Consider the following 7,351-nt stretch of genomic DNA (forward strand, 5'->3'; position numbering starts at 1 on the left):
TGGGAGGAGCGGGTAGACAGCCTGGCTGCTATAACAATACTGCTCTTTATTAAGCCTTTTTGCTCTCTGTTAGCAGAAATTGTGACGTCTTCTGGTCTCACTTCTGCTTGCTGAGATCAAGGAGGCTCTTGTTAGCAGGAGCAGAGGTGCCTTTTGCATGTGAGCATGAAGGAAAAGGGCAGGACAGTGCCACATCCCGGCGTTATTTGTGCTGCATGTCCCCTTCCCTATCAAGCGCTTCCTTGATATCACAGCTCCTGCAGATAGTCAGATTATAACACCCTCTGATGGGAAACTATCTGCTTTTGCAGAGTGATTACAGCTAAGGGCGGAGATGTGCCTTTCTGCAGCTTTTTGGTATTAAAAAGGATCACTTCGTCACCTTGGGCTGCTTTCTGGCTTGCTGGCAGTGCCCTGCAAATCCACATGCTGCTGCGTTTGCTGGTCACGTCACCCGTCGCTCCTCAATGTCGTGGTTTCCTGGCAGGCTTGGAAAAACTTTTTATCCGCATGCTGCTGTGTTTGCTGGTCACGTCACCCGTCGCTCCTCGATGTCGTGCTTTCCTGGCAGGCTTGGAAAACTTTTTATCCGGTGCTTCCCATCAAAGGCACCGGGGAGGACTTGCGAGTGTCGATGCGTCCCTGCGGGGGCCGTCCCAGTGACGGTAACGGTGACAGTGGCAGCGTGGGTGTCTGCTCACAGCCGTCTGCTCAAAGGGCAGGGAAGAAACGTGCGGCAGGGCTGGCCCCGGCTCTCCTGACTCACCGGCTCGTGCCTGAGTCAAACCATTGCCTTGTTTTCAACGAATACCTTTCCTGGAAGGTTGGAAACCCCCTCGTGTCCTGCTTTGCCCCCTGGCCAGTATTTCTTGCCAGGATATTTCCCTTCTGGCTCTTGGCTTCGTTTCATGCCCTTTCGCCTCGCTGGCCTCTTGAGCGAGACGTGAGTAAATGACCCAAAGGAGCAGGTGTCTGTCCCGCCATCACGCCCGTCCCAGCATGTCCCTGCTCCCTGCAGCTCCAAGAAAGCACTTGGTGAGCATGACCTCTCCACTGCCTCTTTGACATTATGCTTTCTTTAGCTTTTACGACCACTCATGGAGAGTTTTCAATGGGTTTAAGGAGGTGCTGTGCCTAGCAGTTGTGTTCCCAATGGTGCTCATGGGGTTGTGCACAACCAAGCAGCGAAGCCCACCACGCGTCATGGCTTTGGTGCGGGGGAGGACATGCCAGGCTGTGGTGGGGAGTGGGATGTCCTTGGCTGCCAGCAGCTGGAGGTGGGACCACCACCCAACTTGAAACTGGGGAAGGAAGCTTGTAAAGGGTGTGCAGCTCCCGTGGGGGAGCTGTAAGGTCCAGTGGGGGTTTTTGGGACCCACTTTGCGCCCCAGTCACTCCACAGAAACCAGATGGTGGGAAGAGACAGGTTGTTACAGCCTCTCAGACTTCCTGAGTCTGGGAATTGAAACCACGTAAAGATGCAGTCGCTGATAGCATCTCCCTCATCTCCTAACCTGGGAGCAGGCAGATATGCCTGTAACCTGCCTTCCCAGGGCCAGCAACCCACTGATCAACTTGGAATGCTGGAAAACCTTCCTCTTGGTGTCCTGCCTCACTCCTGCATGGATGGAGGACTCTCCTGTGCTGTCCTTACATGGTGAACAGGCATGACCCCGGTGCTTCCTATCCATGCCGCCAGCTGAAGACTGAGCTTGGTGGCCACATTACGTAGGAAAAGCCGAGCTGGCTGCGCTAGGCTGGGCTTGGACCATGGAGAAGGGTCTCACCCCTCTGCAGGGAGCTCAGCACGGGCTTGGACTTTACCCCAGTGCTCAGATCACACCACCACACCCCCCGGGCCACTTCTGCACCTGGCATCCCACCATCTCTGACATTCCTCTTGCCATCAGGAGCCCGTGCCGGCAGGGCGGCTGGCATGCCAAACCCTTCCCTAACACACCCTCAGCGATGGAGAAATTCATCTCGGCATAAAACGACTCCAAAGGCTTTAAATCAGATGACCACGGGTTTTTCATGGAGGGACGTGGGAGGATTTCAAAACCAGCAGCCAGCGAGGCGTGATCCCTGTTTGCCCGGTGCGTGCGTACGCACACGCACACGCAGGCACGCACGTCTCTGCAGGGCACCCCTTTTTTCCTCCCCCCCCCCGCCTAACCATGTTTTAAGGCTCAAAAAAAAAGGGGATGGGGGACAGGCCCTGGTTGGGAGTCAAGATCAAAGTTACACAAGCAGTTTCAAACTGCCCTTGTGTTTTCCCCTGGGGGACTCCTTGTCCTCCCAGGAGGGATTAGGCTTTCCCTAATACCTAGGCAACTTTTCCTATACCTACCTTAAACCTTCCTTGCTATTGAGGGTAGTTATAATTTTCTTAATAACATCCTTTTTCAGACTGAAAGCTGTTCCCACATCTTCCGCCCCTGCTTTCTCCTTCCTGGAGCACAAAATCGCTCTCATTTTGTGCTCTGCCATATATTCCATTCTGGAAACAACTCCTTGGTGTTGCCCACCCTGGCCTGTCCCAGATTAAACCTCTTCCCAAAAGCATGGGGCCCAGAGTGAGATGTGCCCTTCTCTGGTGCTGAGGAACCAGCACCATCCGGGCCAGAAAAGTAAACCTCCTACATTTTCTATACCACCCTCCTGCTAAAACACCCTGGAATTGGGCTTTTCTTTTGGTTTTTCATTATTATTATTTTTTCTCCAGGGGCATCATGCTCTTTGTTCATAGTTGGCTGCTGAGATTTGTTTATTCCCCCTCTCCCCAGTCCTTCAGTCCTCACTGGAGGATTTCCAGCTTTATCACTCGAGGCAGGGGAAACTGAGGCATGGGAGGGTGCAGCGATACCCTGGAGGCCGCTGTGATTGTGGCTTTAGCTGCTCTCATCTGCAGATCCAGCGCTCTCCGCATCAAACCTGGCTGTGCCGGAGCACCCTGCAGCGCGTCCCCCATGTTGGTACATTTTGGTGTGATCCCTGGTCCAGACCTTACTGTAGTGCGGCGTGGAGCTTCAAAATCAACCCGTTTGGGTAGGAGCAGGGTGTTAAAACCCCACCTGGGGAGATTTGAGTTGGAAATAGGGGAAAGCTTTGCTCAGCCCTGGAATAGGTCATTTGAGGACAGGGTGGGGAGTCTGAGACGGACAAGTATCTCTCTGTGAAACGGCTTGGGGAGAAATAATGCTGCTTCGGGGCTGGGGAAGGGGTGATGATAAATCCGCTGGGAAAAGGAGGTGTTGCTGTGTTCCTGCGCAGCCCCGGTCCCGGTTTGGGCTCACCTGCTGGGGCCGGCAGCCCTCAGCAGATGGAATTTGGACAGGGACGCGGCAGGGCTGGTGTTAAATGGCCGCAACCCTCCAGACAACCTGATTTATTCCCCTCCCCGACGCCTTGGCAGTCAGCTCTGAAGCTTGTTTGCCCAACCTGATGCAGGGAGAGCCTTTTGCAGGGCAGCGAGGTGAACTTGTTTACCGATTTATTTATTATTTTTCGGCCGCGTGCGGCGTGCTGGCACGCGGCTGCCGGCGGGAGCCCACGCTTGGCCGCCCAAGAGGGACGGCGGGAGCGCAGGGCTGCCGAGCATGTGCCGGCCCCGGGAAGCCGCACGGGCTGTGCATGCCCCGTTCACATGCACGCAGGGAGAAAACGCTGCCAGCCTCTGCTTTCCTGACCTCTCCGTCACCCAGCACCACCACCGTCCCTCCCAGCAGCTGCAGCCTCCTCCGGAGACACGCGAAAGGGGCATGAGCAGCTACCGCCGGTGCCGGGGGGCTGCTGGGCTTTCCGGCTATTTGCAGGAAAGCTGGAGAACAGCTGAGCCCGGTAAACAACGGGGACAACACGCCGGGACAGGAGGTGTTTTTCTCCCAGTGGTACCGGGAGAAAAATCGGGCGTCTTGCCTCCTGCACCCAGATCTGGCCACAAGCCCCACGGAGGGATGTGACTTCCCGTTTTTGGTCTCTCCGGAGCCAGGACGCTCCGGCTGCTTCTGCTAGGGGATGAGCAGGAGGATGGGTTGCACTGCGCGTGTCTTGCTCGTGGGCTTGAAGGCAGGGACTCGGGGACTGAGTGCCTGACCCAAGGACATTGAATTTGCCTGCCCCTAACAATGCAGACAGGCACTGCCGGGTTATCCTGCACAAGTGGAGAATAAAGTCTCCTTACTCAACGATACAAATTTATTTGTCCCTTCATCCCAGATATGATCCAGGCGAGCATCCCATGTTGATGCTAATAGTAGACTCCAGCATGCCTGGTGCAGAAATTTGAGGTTTTGATTTGTTTTTTCTGCCACTCACTGATTTTCTTAGAAATCTTCCTTATTAGCAAGGGATTTCTAACAGGAACAGCAGGATGCAGCTGAGGCTGTGATTTGGGCTTGGGCAACCCCATGAAGCCCCTCCATCCCCAGCACCGTGGGATGCTGCCCCACTTTGTGCCAACACCACTGCTCCAGGGATGGATCCACACTTGCAAAACAACATTCCCTTTGCAAAAAATATAAAAATATCACAGAAAAAAAAGCTGGTGTCCTTTTTTTTCCCAGCCTGAGTCTGTTTCCGAGCTGGAATGCTGGATCCAGTTCATAGCTGAGGACGAGGCTTTGGGGTGGGAAAACGGACTCGGAAGCGGTTTCACCGCCGAAATCTCCATGTTGTTGAACCGACAAAGCAGGATGAGTCCAGACAGAAGAGGCACCTGCCAGCAATGGTTTTTGTGTTTATTTGTTTCTCCAAGGTTGATTTGCCAAAGGCAGGGAATGGATTTCCACCTCCTACCAGCTGTGAAGAACATATACATGGGGGAACGCAGTCAGCGAGGCCTTTGGTTCTCTTAGACGTGAAATCACCTCTGGTTGCTGCCACGTTTCCCCTCTCCTTTTTTTCTTTTCATAATTTTTGGGTGCAGCTGAGCTGCTCGGAAACTAACATAAGTCAAACACATTGGCACCGTAAATAAGAAAGCAATTTAATAAAACATTAAATGGTTTATGACAGCAATTTGGGCAACTTCTTGGTGGAGGACATGAGGGTAGGAAGAGGTCTTTTTTGGGTATGGCTTTACCAGTCCAGATTTTGGAAAACCTGAGGTTGCCTTCTCTGGCTTGGCTTTGGATGTCCTTGCAGCAATGGGGTTGGGTGGCCTTGGTGGCTAACGGCCCGGCTGCAAACAAGACAAGACAAGGCAACGTGGGATGAGGCTGGCATGTGCCAGTGCCGAGTCTTAGTCACCCTGTTTCGTTGATGACTGACTCTGTCTGAATGCAAAAGGACCAGATTTTTGAGTGGCATCCGAAGGCAGAAGCGACGCGGGCTGCCAGGGATCAAGGCGGTTGCGTGTGCTCCTGCACGTGTCCAAGGAAACTGTGCTTCTCCAGGTGTGGAGGGCGGGAATGGACCCTCTCTGAGATGGGCTTTCAGGGCTATTTAGCTGGTCAACTCTGGAATGAGCGTCTGTGGTTAAGGCAGGACAGGGAGGGGACATACAACGCATCTGTGCTCAGAGCATGTCCTGCAGATACGGGGGACTGCACCTACTGTGACCCTCTGGCCACCCTTGCCTTCAGCCCAAACCCATGCTGGTGGGATCCCCATTAGCCACAACTGCACAAAGACCTTGCTTTTGCATAGCTGGCAGGTTTAGGAAATGCTCTGGGCTCTGCCCATGCAAACCTCCATGGATCTTGGCACCCCAATGGGTGCAGACTGTAGTTCCCGTTAGCTCAATGCACGGGTCGGGAGACACAACCATCCATCTGACCCACGAGGCATCACAAGCACCTTCACCCAGCAGTGGGAATGAGGTGCCCATCATTTAGGTGCCTGGGACTATCCAAGCCGGGGTGATAAATGCACAACATGAAGCAAAGGAAAGTCGTGCCTTGAGCCCAAGCCTGGTTCCCTTTCTTTATTGTTGGCAGGAGAGTTGGCAGGAGAGCCTGCATGGCAGTTGGGTGGCTGTCAGATCTCTTGTTGACTCAGGCCACTCTCTAGCAGTTGTTTTCATTCAGCCTGAGCGCCGAGTAAACAGCCGGGCTGGGAAATGTGAAACCCTCACTCTGACCTTGCCGTCACCGCAGGCGTCAGCCCAGGGAGGTGCAAGCGGAGAAGCACGAACCCACCGGCACGGTGCAAAGGAGCATGTGGGCATGGTGGGGATGTAGACATGGGATAAGCCCATGTCTCCTGTAGTCATTTGTTTGGTTTTCAAGGAGCGAAGGAAAAATTGAACCCTATTTGGGACACAGAGTTTGTGCTGTGATTCCCTGATAAGTGGTGTTGCCAGAAATACTGAAGCAGATGTAATAAAAGTGGTTTTCCCCCTTCTCCGTCGTATTCGGTGGGGACAGCTTTTGGTCAATGGCCAGCATATGCTTCCATCTGTGCCATCCCCTCATGGCTCTGACTCTCAGCTCAAGTAACAGCAGTTGTTTTGGGAGGAAACTGGGGCACCCTCCGTGCTATGAAGCACAGCATCTTCCCTTGTGATCCCTACCAAGCTGCCAGGTACCCAAACATGGGTTTGCTACTATATGTTAAACTCCAGGGCAGAAATCTCAACATTCAGCTGAATTTTCTTTTTTTTTTTTTCCAAGGAGCTGTTAACAGCTTGTCATTGCAGGTTGGAAAATGTAAATGCATTTGAGAAAATATGTTGGCAGCAAGTTCCCCATATTGTTTCAGCTTGTCCCAAAATTCCAGAGAAATTTTCTGTTAATATTTTTCACATCTGATTGGAAAATATTGGGGAAAGAAGAAACAAATTCTGTAGATATTTTTTGACAATTTTAGCCTTTTTTTTTCCCCCAGCCAGGTCTCCATGGTATGGAAAAGATTAAACAAAATGCACAAATTAAAAACATCTGCTAGGAATTAGATAAATGGAAATCTTTGCCCTGTAAGCAGAAAAAATTTAAGAAAAACCCTGATAAGGAAATCTGGTTATTTAACTTCTGCATTCCAGCAGTCTGTGTGATCTGATTTCAATGATTTGGCTGCAAAAATTGGTTAGGAGAGTTGTTAGGAAATCAGAGACCTGAAAAGTTACCTAGGGAGGCTTTGACTGTAGAGATCTCCAGCAAAAGATACGGAAACTCAGACTGACTCCTGCAGCTGAAAAAAAACCTCCTTGAGATGTCTGCGGTGTGAAAGGCAGAGCCTCAATCAGTCTTTCATCTCGTGAACATTTTTGTTCCTGGTGCAGAGAATTCGGAAATCTTTGCCATCTCATGATGGCTTTTCAGTTGGTTGGTCCTTGGGCATTTTTCAGTATAGTTGTGGACCTTCCTATTCTAAATTTCAACCTATTGACCATATGCTTTCCCTCTTCGTT

Source organism: Pelecanus crispus, chromosome 1 (assembly GCF_030463565.1).
Source record: "Pelecanus crispus isolate bPelCri1 chromosome 1, bPelCri1.pri, whole genome shotgun sequence".
NCBI lineage: Eukaryota > Metazoa > Chordata > Aves > Pelecaniformes > Pelecanidae > Pelecanus > Pelecanus crispus.